The sequence below is a fragment of the Odocoileus virginianus genome, chromosome 32 (genome assembly GCF_023699985.2).
Source record: "Odocoileus virginianus isolate 20LAN1187 ecotype Illinois chromosome 32, Ovbor_1.2, whole genome shotgun sequence".
Classification (NCBI taxonomy): Eukaryota; Metazoa; Chordata; class Mammalia; order Artiodactyla; family Cervidae; genus Odocoileus; species Odocoileus virginianus.
This window is the reverse complement of record NC_069705.1, coordinates 6998417-7014412: the sequence shown is the minus strand read 5'-3', so window position 1 is coordinate 7014412 and position 15996 is coordinate 6998417. Positions and strand designations below refer to the sequence as shown.

Sequence of the window (15996 nt, the reverse complement as noted above, 5' to 3'; positions counted from 1 at the left end):
CAAAGTGGAAAGCGGGGAAAGGGGTCAGCTGGGAACTTGGAGTTAACATGTACACATGACTAAATACAAAATAATAAACAAGGACCTGCCGTAGAGCACAGGGATCTCTGCTCGGTATTCTATAATAACCTAGATGGGAAAAGCATTTGAAAAACAATGGATGCATGTATATGTATAACTGAATCATATTGCTGAACACCTGAAGTTAACACAACTCTGTAAACCAACTCTACTCCAACATAAATATAAAATAAAAATTAAAAAGAAGAGGGCGGGGGTCATTGAGGGAGGCCATGGTGTAGCCGTGACTGCCAGCGTCCAGCTCCTCAGGTCTAAACTTCTGATTTTCCTCCGGGGATTCCAGCGGGGTGTACCGGGAGCCGGGCTGTGGGTTCAGCCATGCAGCGGGCAGGGCACCGGGCCTGCTGTGAGCTGCCCCTTGGACGCTGCCCCCCGCCCCGCAGCCTGCCCCCACGGCGGGAGCAGCAGGCGGACAGGCTCAGTCCCCGCTACAAGCCACCCCTCCCTGCGGCAAAGGCAAGGCTGAGTGGCTCTCAGCCGCATCTGCTTCTGAAACCAAGTTCCTTCCTTCTCCAGGAGGGATCTGCCCTCAGGGGCCGACGCCGTCTCTGAGTTCCGGCTCAGCTCTAGCGCAGCTCTGTCTGTGGGACCTCGGTTCCCCAACCAGCAATCGCGCGAAGCCGCGCCCCCTGCACTGGGAACTCAGGTCTTAACCACTGAACTGCCAGGGAAGTTGGTGGGCTCTTCAGCTTACCGGCTGTGCCTTGGAGAAGGGACCTCGTGCCTCCTCTGTAAGACAAGCGGAGTCACAGAAGCCACCTTCTGGACGGCTCTTTGCGGGAATAAACGCGCTAACACAGCGCAATCCTGTTCAGGAGAAGGTCTGTTCCATCGTATGGACTCCATGAATGTTGGGCAGGGAGACCCTGTGAGATCCTGGCTGTGATTTTCACTATCATTAGTATTGCATCCTAGACTTGTTTCATGGTTGGGATAGACTAACTTCTCTCTGAAGATTTAGTTCCTTTTTTTTTTTTAAGTTTCCTTCTGCTTCCTGCATATTGTCGTCTCTGAATCCCTTCGTTTCTTTTTGTCTGCTCTGTCTCTCTTTGTTCCCTTGACTGTCTGGTGGTCTGGGTGTCTGCGTGCATCCTGAAGGGTGAGACAGGAAGGTGGTGAGGGACGCCAGCCTTCAAAACAGCACCCAGCGATTGGCACCCCCTGGTACTGGCCCCTCCTACGTAGGTCCCTCCCAAAGTGACCAGAGTGGCCTGGGTCACCAAGATGATACAGCAGAAATGATGCGGTGTGACCTCCAGGGCTAGGTCGGGAGAGACACGGCAGCTCCCAGCTTGCTGTCTGGTACCCTTCTCTGCCATGCTGTGCAGAGACTCGGGCGGCCCGTGGGACGTCTGTGGAGAAGAGCCAAGGGCTCTTTCCAGCAGACACCAAGGAAGGGAGCCGTCTGCAAGGGGGCACCTCCAGCTCCCGTCAGCAGTCTGACCTCGTGAGCAACCTTCAGCCAGAACACACGGCGAAGCCCTTCCAGAATTCTTGATGGCGAGGTAATAACCATCAACTTTTGTTCAAGGTCTCAGCATCGCCAGGAGACTTAGTACACAGCAATAGGTCACTAACATAAGAAGGGTAGTTGGCTGGCTGGGTAGAGAAGGCAATCTGGGTGTCCAGCTGCTCACCAACTAAACTTTCAATCAACCCCGGGTGAAGCCCCACCCCACACACCAGGACTTAGAGGTCCTTGACCCTCCCATCCTGAGACTTTCTAGAGTTCTGCCAAGCCAACATATCCCTCGTTTGTAAGAAGTAGGCTTCAGTTTCCCAGTTCTGCAGCAGTAGTTATCAGTTTTCCTTTTGCTTTCCCAAAATTTCATTGTTGTGGCTCATCTCTGCCATCTCCTCTCTCGTCCTCTTTGGCCTTGTGGGTTGTATCGCTGTTTTTAATTTGCTGTCATTTAGCAGGGTGCGGGAGAGGGCAGAGTTCAGGTGCGTGTCCCGTCTGCCACATTTGGTCCAAGTCAGAGGCGGTCTTCCAGCATTTGAAAGCTGCTGCGGCTGCCGGAGGGCTCAGCCAGGCCCCTCCGTCCTCAGAAGTTCGGCGCTACGGGCAGGAAGGGCTGAGAAGGGCGTGGAAGGCCCAGCACAGCCCTGAGTGCCGCAGGGCAGGTGTGGCTCGGGGAAGGGAGGCGGAGGCCGCCTCGCGGGCCTTGCAGCAGGAGTCGCGCAAGACGATGAAAGGAAAGGCCTGGAAGCTGGCAAGAGTGAAGACACGTAGTCAGACATGAGCCAAAACTTGAAATGGAGGCAGAGCCTGTGGAATGAGGGTGTTCATGGGACAAACCTCAGAGCAGCTCCATCCTCAGGACACCTGATAGGAGGCCCGTGGCTTCAGACAGCATCATCCTCTCCTTGACAGAAGATGAGGGAGAAACATCAGCTCCATGTACTTTAAGGAGTACAATATTCAAGAGGAGCGAGAAAGCAAACACCCCCGCCTTGTTCCTTTGCTTTAACTTTCTTTTCAGCTGTGCTGGGTCCTCACTGCGGGGCTCAGGTTTTCTCTAGTTGCAGCAAGGAGGGGGCTACCCTCCAATTGTGTTGCTAGGGTTTAGCTGCCCCCTAGACATGGAATCCTAGTTCCCTGACCAGGGATTGAACCCAGTCCCCGACCTTGCCAGGCAGATTCTTAACCACTGGACCGCCAGGGAAATCCCTGTCCCTGCCTTGTTCTTGATCTTAGCAGGAAACCTTCTGCTTTCTCCCCATCAAGTGTGCTGTGGGCTGCAGGGTGTTTTATAGATATTTGTTATCAAGCTGAGGAAGTTCTCCTCTGTTCCTCATTTATTGAGCGTTTCATTATGAATTTTGCCAAATGCTTTTTCTGTATCTTATTGATCATCTTGATGTGATGGGTGGCATTCACTGATTTGCCATTGTTTAACCAGCCTTGCTTACCTGGGATGAACTCCACTTTGTCATGGTATGTAATCCTTGTATGCAATTGTTGATAAAATCTAGTAATATTTGTTGAGGATTTTTATGTCTGTACACAAGAGACATTGATCTATAGTCTTTTCCCGTAGTGTCTTTGTTTTTGGTATTAGGGTAATATTGGCTCTCCAGAATGAGTTAGTATTAACTCAAAGTATTACCTCTACTTTGATCTTCTGGAAAAAATAGTAGAGAACTGTGATAATTTCTTTTCTTATATGTTTGGTAGAAATCATCAGAGAACTATCTGGGCCTGATACTTTCTGTTTTGGAAGCAAACAAAATTGTTGATTCAATTGCTTTAATAAATTTAGGTCTATTCAGATTGTCTATTTCTTCTTGTGTGAGTTTTGGCAAGTTGCCTCTTTCAAGGGACTGACTGATTTCATCCAGGTTATCTAATTTGCCGGCATAGAGTTGTTCATACTATTCTCTATCTTTTTCATGTCTATGAGATCTGTAGTGATGTTTCATTTCTCATATTAGTAATTTGTGTCCTTTCTCTCTTTTTTTGTTAGCCTGATTAGAAACTTATGATTTTTTTTATTTTTTCAAAGAACCAGCTTCTGGCTTCATTGATTTTCTCTATTGATTTCCTTTTTTTAATTTAATTGATTTCTGCTCTAATTTTTGTTATTTCTTTTCTTCAGCTAACTTTGGATTTAACTTGCCTTTCTTCTTATGGTTTCCTAAAACAGAAGCTTAGAAAATGGATTTTAAATCTTCTTCTTTTCTAATATATGCATTCAATGCTATAAAGTTTCTTCTAAGCATGGCTTTTGCTGGATTCCACAAAATTTGATAAGTTGTATTTTCATTTTCGTTTAGTTCAAAATACTTTGAAATTTCTCTTGAGATCACTTCTTTGACTTACATGTCGTTTAGAAGTGTGTTGTTTAATCTCTAAATATTTGGGAGTTTTCCAGCTATTTTTCTGTTACTGATCTCTAATTTAATTCCACTGTGGCCTGAGAGCAAACATTATATGTCTTCCATTCTTCTACAGTTTGTCAAGGTGTGTTTTCAGTGCAAAACGTGGTGGATATTGGTGTATGTTCCAAGTGAGCTTTAGAAAAAAATGTGTATTCTGCGGTCGTTGGATGAAGTAGTCTAGAGATGTGAGTGTGTGTGTGCACATGCGCAGTCACTCAGTCATGTCCAACTCAAGACCCCATGGCCTGTAGCCCACCAGGCTCCTCTGTCCATGGGATTTTACCATTAAGAATACTGGAGTGGGTTGCCATTTCCTCCTCTGGGGGATCTTCCCAACCCAGGGGTCAAACTCATGTTTCCTGCATTGGCAGGCAAATTCTTTACCACGGAGCCCCTGGGAAGCCCGTAGGTGTCAACGTATCCAGTTAATTAATGGTGCTGTTGAGTTCACATATTTTACTTTTTACAAAGAGAATATATTCATGTATTTCATACCTTATTCCTGTAAAGTACCAGTGCAAGCAAACAAGAACAACAAATGACATTTTTGAAAGGCATTAATGAGCCGGGCAGAATGTGTTTGTTGGGAGTGACTTTGTGATCCCGGGCACACAGTCTGCCAGTCCTGCCAGTCCAAATGGGGGTATGGCAGCGGTGACGACCCAGCGCCACACGGGTCCCGGTCCTCAGACTGGAGCTGGGGGAGAAAGTGCCCAGGGGTGGGCTCGGGCTCGGTCTAAGAACCGCTCCTGAATACGAGCTGCTGGGATGGATGGCCAAAGTCCAGCCAAGCCTATTCATCTGTGATAATAACAAAAGTCACGACATTTATGCTCACACTCTAGGCTTGTTTATAGGATTAAGCAATTGAAGGCGTACATCACATTTGCCTTGTACTTTGGATCGGACGCTAAGCATGCCAGCTCACAGAACTGAAGGGACCTACCTGAGAGAAGGCAGACATCACAGACAATCACATTTACAGCCTTCTCTTAGGCAACTGTCATTGAACATGCAACCTTTCTTTGAGGTATTTAACTTGTTATTACTCCTCCTTTCCTAATGGACATGAACTGCAAGAAATCTCAAGTTCAACAGGAAACCATATCAACCAAAAACTGTCCAGTATATAAATATGGAGAGCTGAACGTACATAACCTAACACTGATGCAAGAGGTCCTACCCAATGCTCTGTCAAAGTTCGTTCCTCTGTCCATTTCTTTACGTGCCTCTGAGGGCTCAGAAGGTAAAGAATCTGCCTTGCAGTGGGGGAGACCCTAGTTCAACCCCTGGATTGAAAAGATCCCCTGGAGAAGGGCATGGCAACCCACTGCAGTGTTCTTGCCTAGAGAATTAATTCCATGGACAGAGGAACCTGGTGGGCTACAGTCTGTGGGGTTGCAAAGGGTGGGACATGACTGAGCGACTAACACACATCCTTCAAATGGAAGAAGTCCACTTAGAAGGAAGGTCCCGGTGACCCACAAAAGTAGATCATCAGGAGCAGCACAAGTCAGAGGCGCTGCTTTCCCGGTGTTGACACCTTCATCTGACTGTATCATTGTTCATCCGATTTTATCAAAATTAGTTCCCAGATACCAACCACAGAGAAACTTGACTTTTATCAATGCAGCAAGCATGAGAAGTTAACTTTAGAATAAACAAGCGCTGCAGAGGAAAAAGGTGTAGGCATATATGTTTCCACAGATCTCTCAAGAATCGTGATGAAATTTCCATGGTCTTACTCAGAGGTGGTTAGAAGTACAGTGAGTTAGGTAAGACTTCTTTCTCTTTTTCTTAAGTCTTTATTGAATTTGTTACAATATTGCTCCTGTTTTATGTTTTGGTTTTTGGCCACAAGGCATGTAGGATCTCAGCTTCCAACCAGCTGTCTGACCCTCACAGTCTGCATTGGAAGGCAAAGTCTTAACTACTGGACCACCAGGGAAGTCCCCAGACCAGATTTCTTGATCATTAATTTTTTAAGTTATAATCATCTAAAATTCTCTTAAACCATTTCATCCCTACATGAGACTGATTGTGAGAGAAAGAGTAAGTGATTGCTGCAGTGAGTATATGTGACTTTTTGGAAAATATGTTAGTTTACTGTGGAGACAATGATGTCATGGGTTAAAACAAAGCTATCAAAAAATTCAATTTACATACTTTTTTTGTAATATACTCATGGTTCATAGGGAACAAAAATGTTTGGTAAATCAACCCATGTGTTGTATACAAATTACAGTATTTGGAGGAATAATGACTTTTATTATAGTTATATGACACTTCTCAGCAAATAAATTTCTCTAATCGCTCCTAAATCAAAGAACTTTCAACTTCTGTATTCAAAAGCAATTTCCTTATTTCCTTACTAATTCTGCCAACCATTCAACTGTTTGAACTTATATATAATTGTGCTAGAGATGACCAGCATTTTTAGAAGTGTTTCATATAAGATATAGTTGTTTTGTGAACCTACATATAAGTTAAAAAATATAATTTTCCTTTGAAATTGCTTTCCAAAGCCTAGAGAAAATTAATGTGCACAATGACACCTTCCAATGAGCCATAAATTTACAGTCTTTCCAAACACATTTGCCTGGATCTTAAACATAACTACTTAGGGGTATGGGGCTAAATTAGGAGTTTGAGATTAACATATACACAATACGATACATAAAGTAGATGATTAACAAGGACCTACCGTATACCACGGGAACTATATTCAATACTTTGTAACAACCTGGAAGGGAAATAATATGAAAAAATATATATATATATTGTTGTTGTTGTTCAGTCTCTCAGTGGTGTCCAACTCTCTGCGAATGCATGGGCTGCAGCTCGCCAGGCCTCCCTGTCCATCACCATCTCCCGGAGTTTGCTCAAACTCATGTCCATTGAGTCGGTGATGCCATCCAACCATCCTGTCCTCTGTTGCCCCTTTCTCATGCCCTCAACCTTTCCCAACATTCTTTTCCACTGAGTCAACTCTTCAAATTAGGTGGCCGAAGTATTGGAGCTTCAGCTTCAGTATCAGTCCTTCCAATTAATAATCAGGACTGATTTCCTTTAGGATTGATGGTTTGATCTCCTTGCCACCCAAGAAATACATATATGTATACGTACACATATGTATGTATATAAAACTGACTCATTTGCTGTACATCTGAAATTAATAATATTGTAAATCAACTCTACTCCAATAAAAAAATTAAAAAGAAAAAAAAAAAAAAAAAGAATGAAGTCAGCCAAAAAACAAAAACCTGTAACCAGTTAGCTTTTATTTCTCCTCTCATTCCTGTGGCCTTGTGCTTCCTTGGGGCTGCAGAAGATCAGAGGATGCACTTGATGCATCCTTAAATCAACCCTGAATATTCATTGGAAGGACTGATGCTGAAGCTGAAGCGCCAACACTTTGGCCACATGATGCAAAGAGCCAACTCATTAGAAAAGACCCTGATGCTGGGAAAGATTGAAGGCAGGAGGAGAAGGGGACGACAGAGGATGAGATGGTTGGATGGCATCACCGACTCAGTGGACGTGAGTTTGAGTAAACTCTGGGAGTTGATGATGGACAGGGAAGCCTGGCATGGTGCCGTCCATGGGGTGGCAAAGAAGCAGACTCAACTGAGCGACTGAATGACGAAAGTCCCTACATATATCCAGATCTACACAGGAAAGTTACGGGATTCCAAATGTTACTTCCGGTGGTGCCACAGCGCTTCTTTGGGGAGAAGCGTTGCTTTTCCTGGTGTCCTCCTACAAGCGCAAATATGCCTGAGAGCAGGTCCTCCCAGCCCGCTGGCCTCAATGAATTCTAGGATGAAGAGTGGACAGGCCAAGGCTGCTCCATGGATGACTATCAGTGAAAGAAGGGGAAAAGGGAAACCTTGTCTCATGGATCCATGAGGATTAGATTTAGCTGCATGAAACAGAAAAATAAAAGAATGGCTTAGACATGCTAGCAGCCTATTTCTTCCTTCCATAAGGACAGTCATCTGAGGCTGATGGGATGTGGACTCCACATGCATTCTGGAACTGCAACCCTGCATCTGGCTTCCATCCTCAGGGTTGCCTCAAGGTCCTAGACAGGCTGCCAGAAGAAGAGAAGTAAATGCAAAAGGAGACTCCGCCCTGCAGAGTCAGTTCCCTTTAGACCGCCTTCTGGGAAGTCCCACAGAATGCATCACATTGCCAGAGGCAAGTCACAAGGACACAGCTGACAAATCGGTACTTCACTCTCGGTCACAATGTGCCCAGTTAAAAATAGGGGCAAACAAAGAGGAAGTGAGGAGTGAGCAGAGCAGGAATGCTGGGGGCGGCAGTCAGCCTGTCTCTGCATTTGGCAAGACGTGAAGGTCACGACTGGCCCTGCAATATCTGGGCCGCCGTTGTTCTAGGCTCTCTTAAGAATGCTTGCTTAGTTTAGGCTTCCCCTGGGTGGGGGACCATGCTAGGGACTGGAAGAGCCCAGTCCTGGCAAGTGTGGTTATTTGTCCAGAAGAGTCAGAGTTCAAGTCCCACCATATCCTTCCCCCTGGTGGTTCAGATGGGAAAGAATCTGCCTGCTGTTTCAGGAGACTGGGGTTTGATTCCTGGGTCAGGAGGATCCCCTGGAGAAAAGAATAGCTACCCACTCCAATATTCTCACCTGGAGACTCCCATGGACAGAGGAGCCTGGTGGGCTACAGTCTATGAGGCTGCAAAGAGTCGAACACAACTGAGCAACAAAGCACACGTCCGGCTGAAAAGCAAGACGAATGTGCAGAGATTCACTGAGCGTGTTGCACGTGGCCCACACGGATGCGGTAATAATCCCGGTGGGGTTCAGGAGGTGGGACGCCCTTCCCCAAGTGGCTGTGCGCTGGGAAGGCAGCTCGGGACACTGATGCAGACGTGGCTTTCTTCCAGCCCCTAGCACACTAGCATGGCTCCTGTCGTGACAACCACAGGCGTTCACACCCAGCCGAGTGTCCTCCTTGCTGTCCAGGACCAGTCCTCTCGGCACACACACCTGCGGGTTGCAGTAACCGCTCTCCGTAAACGCGTTCCGTGTGTCTGTTCGAGGGGGGGTGGGGATCGTCCTGCCGATTCGAGCAAGTCCATCTAGACAGGCTGCTTAGACCTTGGTAGGTTTTAATTTTCTTTTGAAACAATGTTTCGGGGCCTTCCCTGGGGGTCCAGTGGTTAAGAGTCCCACTGCCAGCTCAGGGGACACAGGCTCAGGGCCCGGCCTGGAAGACCCCACACGCTGCAGGGTGACGGAGCCCCAGCGCCACAGCGAGGGAGGCCGCGCTGCAGTTCCCGAAGCCTGCGTGCCCCAGAGCCGGCGCTAAGCACCAGGAGAGGCCAGCGCACTGAAAAGCCTGCCCATCGCAACCAGGAGTGGCCCCCGCTCACCACAGGTAGAGACAGCCTGCACGCAGCAGCAAAGACCCAGTGTGGCCAAAAAGAAAGAAAATGAAATTTTTAAAAAATAAAATGATGTTTGCGATGAATGGATAAAGAAGGTACGGTATATAAATATATATATATGTATCAGTAGAGTACTGATTGCATGCTCAGTTGCTTAGTTGTGTCCGACTCGTTTTGACCCCACAGACTGTAGCCCGCCAGGCTCCTCTGTCCATAGAATTCTCCAGGCAAGAACACTGGAGTGGGTTGCCACTTCCTTCTCCAGGAGATCCTCCCAACCCAGGGATTGAACCTGGGTCTCCTGGATTGCAGGTGGATTCTTTACCATCTGAGGCACCAGGGAAGCCCATACAGTGGAGTACCAGTGTGCCTTAAGAAAAGAACCAAACTTTGCCCCTTGAAGCAACCTGAATGGACTCGGAGGACATCATGCTAAGTGAAGTCAGTCAGACAGAAAGAGGCAGGTACTGTGTGATCTCACTTGTATGTGGAACCTAAAATATACAACAAAACAGTGAAAGTAAGGAAAGAAAGAAGCAGACGGATAGCCACCAAGAGCAAACTAGTGGCTTCCAGCGAGGAGAGGGAAGGCGCGCGCTGCCTAAGCTTAGAGGAGGCACTCACCTTGCTCAGCGGCAGTGAGATGCTCTCTGCATCACTGCCACCTGCCCGGTCCCACATCCGACACGGGCTTCACCGTTTCTGTCTTTGGGTCCGAAGGGAACCCCCATCCAGCTCACCGCACGGTCTTCCTGGCCTTTCCTCGGCTTAGCCGAGCATTACTTTTAAACCCTCATTCTGATCTTTGTTTCATGTTTACAGAAGTGGATTCCTTTTATTCCTTCCCCCAGACAGGCCTAATCCCTTTGGAATTCTAGCTTTTAAAGAGCAGCTCCTTGGTTATGGAAAGGCAGCCCGCCACCCTGCTGCAGAGGGGGGTCCACGGCTGGCCCTGGGTGTGGGGGACACACACGCCCCCCCACTCCAGGGCAAAGGCGCCCTGGCTTCCCCTTCCCCCAGCTTCCCTCCCATTTCTTGACGGGTTGGCACCAAGGGCAGCCTGGAAAAAGAGGAGGGAGGGGTAGGGGGTGCAGGGAGACGAGAGGCGAAAGCAGGTGGCCCACCCTGGACCCTGAGGCCTGAAGGGCCTGCTGGAGGATCACCGAGGGAGGGGACGCAGCACCGCCACCCCAGTCACCTGGCTGCCAGGAAGGGGGCAGGCAGCTGGGCGTGGCTGTCATGACAGGGAGCCACTGCTGCCCGGGGCCCTGCCAGGGCGGCCCCATGCAGGGACCGAGGGCGGCGGAGGGGACCCGAGGATGCCTCTCACTTCCTCCTGCAGCTGCGGGTCCCCAGGGTGCTCCCTGATAAACACTGCTCACAAACCCTCTGCGTTCACTTCCCAGGGAGATGGAGCTGGGAAGCAGAGAGTGTTGGCACAACAGGGGGACGCCCTAGCATCCGAGAAGACAGCGCTCTGTGGTTGTCCTTTTAGGGGGACGATGACGATGTCAGTGTCACATGCGGCGTTGGTGCACACGGCATCAGTGAGCTCCCTCAGGCCTGCGTGCACGGCTCCGTGTCCATCATGCAGAGATTAAAAGTCCTGAGAGGGAGTTACTCTGTCCCCATTTTACAGAGAGGCGACCAAGGACCAGGGGGGACACAATCCTCGCCCAAGGTGCCGCGACTCGTGGCCGCGCCGGGGCTGACCCCGGAGGCTCGCTGCAGAGTCCGTGCTCCCACACCAGGCGCCTCCTCCTCCCTGCCAATGGGCTAGTCCTCCTCCTCCCTGCCAGCAGGCTAGGTCCTCCTCCTCCCCTGCCAACGGGCTAGTCCTCCTCCTCCCTGCCAGCGGGCTAGTCCTCCTCCTCCCTGCCAGCGGGCTAGTCCTCCTCCTCCCTGCCAACGGGCTAGTCCTCCTCCTCCCTGCCAACGGGCTAGTCCTCCTCCTCCCTGCCAGCGGGTTAGTCCTCCTCCTCCCTGCCAATGGGCTAGGTCCTTCTCTGGGGCTAGTCCTCCTCCTCCTCCCTGCCAGCGGGCTAGTCCTCCTCTGGGGCTAGTCCTCCTCCTCCCTGCCAGCGGGCTAGTCCTTCTCTGGGGCTAGTCCTCCTCCTCCTCCCTGCCAGCGGGCTAGTCCTCCTCTGGGGCTAGTCCTCCTCCTCCCTGCCAGCGGGCTAGTCCTCCTCTGGGGCTAGTCCTCCTCCTCCCTGCCAATGGGCTAGTCCTCCTCCCTGCCAGCGGGCTAGTCCTCCTCCTCTCTGCCAATGGGCTAGGTCCTCCTCCTCCCTGCCAATGGGCTAGGTCCTTCTCTGGGGCTAGTCCTCCTCCTCCCTGCCAGTGGGCTAGTCCTCCTCCTCCCTGCCAATGGGCTAGGTCCTTCTCTGGGGCTAGTCCTCCTCCTCCCTGCCAGTGGGCTAGTCCTCCTCCTCCCTGCCAATGGGCTAGGTCCTTCTCTGGGGCTAGTCCTCCTCCTCCCTGCCAGCGGGCTAGTCCTCCTCCTCCCTGCCAACGGGCTAGTCCTCCTCCTCCCCTGCCAACGGGCTAGTCCTCCTCCTCCCTGCCAACGGGCTAGTCCTCCTCCTCCCTGCCAACGGGCTAGTCCTCCTCCTCCCTGCCAACGGGCTAGTCCTCCTCCTCCCTGCCAACGGGCTAGTCCTCCTCCTCCCTGCCAACGGGCTAGTCCTCCTCCTCCCTGCCAACGGGCTAGTCCTCCTCCTCTCTGCCAGCGGGCTAGTCCTCCTCCTCTCTGCCAGCGGGCTAGTCCTCCTCCTCTCTGCCAGCGGGCTAGTCCTCCTCCTCCCTGCCAATGGGCTAGTCCTCCTCCTCCCTGCCAACGGGCTAGTCCTCCTCCTCTCTGCCAGCGGGCTAGTCCTCCTCCTCTCTGCCAGCGGGCTAGTCCTCCTCCTCCCTGCCAATGGGCTAGTCCTCCTCCTCTCTGCCAACGGGCTAGTCCTCCTCCTCTCTGCCAACGGGCTAGTCCTCCTCCTCCCTGCCAACGGGCTAGTCCTCCTCCTCTCTGCCAACGGGCTAGTCCTCCTCCTCTCTGCCAATGGGCTAGTCCTCCTCCTCCCTGCCAACGGGCTAGTCCTCCTCCTCTCTGCCAGCGGGCTAGTCCTCCTCCTCTCTGCCAGCGGGCTAGTCCTCCTCCTCCCTGCCAACGGGCTAGTCCTCCTCCTCTCTGCCAACGGGCTAGTCCTCCTCCTCTCTGCCAATGGGCTAGTCCTCCTCCTCCCTGCCAACGGGCTAGTCCTCCTCCTCCCTGCCAACGGGCTAGTCCTCCTCCTCTCTGCCAACGGGCTAGTCCTCCTCCTCCCTGCCAACGGGCTAGGTCCTCCTCTGGGGCTAGTCCTCCTCCTCCCTGCCAACGGGCTAGTCCTCCTCCTCTCTGCCAACGGGCTAGTCCTCCTCCTCTCTGCCAACGGGCTAGTCCTCCTCCTCTCTGCCAACGGGCTAGTCCTCCTCCTCTCTGCCAACGGGCTAGTCCTCCTCCTCTCTGCCAACGGGCTAGTCCTCCTCCTCTCTGCCAACGGGCTAGTCCTCCTCCTCTCTGCCAACGGGCTAGTCCTCCTCCTCTCTGCCAACGGGCTAGTCCTCCTCCTCTCTGCCAATGGGCTAGGTCCTTCTCTGGGGCTAGTCCTCCTCCTCCCTGCCAACGGGCTAGTCCTCCTCCTCCCTGCCAGCGGGCTAGTCCTCCTCCTCCCTGCCAATGGGCTAGTCCTCCTCCTCTCTGCCAACGGGCTAGTCCTCCTCCTCCCTGCCAACGGGCTAGTCCTCCTCCTCTCTGCCAACGGGCTAGTCCTCCTCCTCTCTGCCAACGGGCTAGTCCTCCTCCTCCCTGCCAACGGGCTAGTCCTCCTCCTCCCTGCCAACGGGCTAGTCCTCCTCCTCCCTGCCAACGGGCTAGTCCTCCTCCTCCCTGCCAACGGGCTAGGTCTTCCTCCTCCCCTGCAGATGGGCTAGGTCTTCCTCCTCCCCTGCCAATGGGCTAGTCCTCCTCCAGGGCCAGGTCCTCCTCTAGGCGAGGTCCTCCTCTGGGGCAGGCAGCCTGGTCTCGGCCCCCGCCAGGGGCAGGAAGACAACAACTAAGGGTAGGAAGATGAGACGAAGAGCAGAGCTTGAACAGAAATGGCAAATCTCAAAAGACATGTTTTTTTTTAGTTAAAAGCATGTCTCTTGGAGGTCCCTGGTGGCCCAGTGGTTACGAATCCATCTGACAACGCAGGGGACACCCGTTTGATCCCAGGTCTGGGAAGATCCCACACACCCTGCAGCAACTAAGCCTGTGGGCCCAACTACTGAGCCTGTGCCCCAGAGCCCGAGCTCTGCAACGAGAGACGCGGATAGGAAACCTGAGCCCCGCAACCAGAGGGCAGCCCACACTCCAGGTGGCCAGGGAAGGCCAACACGCACGCGCTGCACCGAAGACCCAGCACAACCGAAAACAGGGAAATAACTAATCATTTATTTGAGAAAGCAGGACTCTGGTGGAAATATAAAAAGCATATGCCAGACCTCTGCTGAACTGATTGCATTAGTTTTCTATGGTTAATGTAACAAATTACCACTTAGCAGATGGTTTAAACCAGTACGAAGGTGTTCCCTCCAGTTCTGGGGGCCAGAAGGCCCAGTGAGGTTCTGTGGGGTGGCCCACCTACCCCCACACCCAGCCTCTAAAGGAGAGCCTTCCTCATAGTCTCCTTGCCTGTCTTCCTCAACGCCACTCATCACTGGGTTTCTTTCTTTTTTTCTTTTTCTGCTGCAACAGGCCACATGAGGACTCTCAAGCTCCTTACCCAGGGACTGAAACCGCGCCCCTGCAGCTGAAGCTCGGAGTCTCCGCCTCTGTACGGCCAGGGAAGCCCCCTCATCACTGGATTTAAGGCGCATGTGAGGAACCCAGGGTCGTGGTCTGTGTGTGGGCTGGAAAAGAATTTCCAGACATGAGGCAGAATGAGAGGAGAATCGAGTTTATCAGAGTGGGAGACCCTGTTAGAACAGCGGGCAGCCTCAAGGGAGAGTCAACGCTTTCAGGGGTTGGAACCAATTTCTTTATAGCTGCAAGACAAAGAAAACTCCTGCTGGAAGGATAGCATTAGGTGATGGGCTAGGGGGCTAATACGGTGGGTCACAGGGTGGGTATTTTTACCTAATATGGGGTTGGGGGGCTCATGGCAATGGTTGCTATGGAGCTTGGTCAGTTCTGGAGATGACCTTGGCACAGGGTTGCACCTGTGGCCTTGGGACAGGGCCTTGTGCCTGCCACCATTCAATCCACTAAGCCTGCTAATGACGGAGCCAGCAGGAGGGTGAAGTTCTTTCAAAGGACAATTTGAGAAACAGAGGTTTACCTAGTCAGTTAGCAAACCTGCATGAAAGAACTTCACTAACTTAGAGACGAAGCGACCGGTTCATGTCTCACGGGGCAATAAAACTGGAACCTTGGGGGTTGTCTTTTCCCACAGATGGAAATCTATTTGGACAAGCGTCTTCAAGTTAGCATGTGACTCACAAGTTCAACCGTGAGTGGAAAATCAAGCAAAGTTCATCCCTTAGACCATCATTATCCAACAGAACTTTCTGCAGTGATGGCATATTCCGTATCTGGCTGTCCAGCCCAGTAGCCACATGGGCTACTTGAAATGCTGCTACTATGGCTGAGAAACTGAATTTTGAATTCTAGTGGATTGTAATTAAAGCTTACATAGAAAGCCACTGATGCCAGTGGGGCGGTGCAGCCCTAAAGAATTCAATAACCCCTCTATGGAACTCTAGACAATGGAACATTGAAAGGATACGCTGTGATCTCTTATATACAGAATCTAAAACAATGGTACTAACAGTTTATTTTTCTACTCAATACTCTGTAATTACCTACATGGGAAAAGAATCTTAAAAAGTATATATATATATAAAAACATATATATATGTCTGACTCATTTTGCTGTACCCTTGAAACTTACACAGTATTGTAAATCCACTATATTCCAATGGGCTTCCCAGGTGGCTCAGTGGGTAAAGAATCCACTTGCAATGCAGGAGCCGTAGGTTCAATTTCTGGGCTCAGAAGATCCCCTGGGTGAGGGCATGGCAACCCACTCCAGGATTCTTGCCTGGAGAATCCCATGGACAGAGGAGCCTGGCGGGCTGCAGTCTATAGGGTCACAGAGAGTCGGACACAACTGAAGCGACCGAGCATTAATGCACTATAATACAATAAAAATTAATTTTTTAAAAAAGGATATGCTGTTGGCTTTTTTTCCAAATTGTTATCATCTCTCTTACAACTTTAAATGGCAGAACTCAGACCAGGCTAACCACAGGAGGAGTGGGACCTGGGCGGAATTAGCCGTGGAGTGTCCATGGAGTCAAAAGAGCACTTTGATTTGGTTCTGATCAATCGTTGTCCTGTTGCCAGAACTAAAGAATGTTTGGGGAGAGGCCAGACATGTGGGTATTTACACAAAATCTCTCAGTGTTTCTTGGTATTCAGAGATTAGCCAATAGGTGATCTCTGCCCTAGGAAATCTCTTCTCATAATGTGCTTTATTTTTAGTTGCCTTTGTTAAAATGCCATCCAGCTCTATGCTTCACATGTGTTGGACTCCCTTCCCGTGC

General features: G+C 50.6%; 1 long non-coding RNA gene across 1 annotated transcript; it reads left to right on the top strand.

Annotated features, from left to right (window-relative positions):
• The first annotated feature begins 1189 nt into the window (after positions 1 to 1189).
• Positions 1190 to 15585, top strand: LOC139032645 (uncharacterized). The gene is made up of 3 exons (XR_011485225.1): positions 1190 to 1586; positions 14147 to 14268; positions 14844 to 15585. It is a non-coding gene; the product is annotated as an uncharacterized lncRNA (long non-coding RNA).
• Positions 15586 to 15996: the final 411 nt, after the last annotated feature.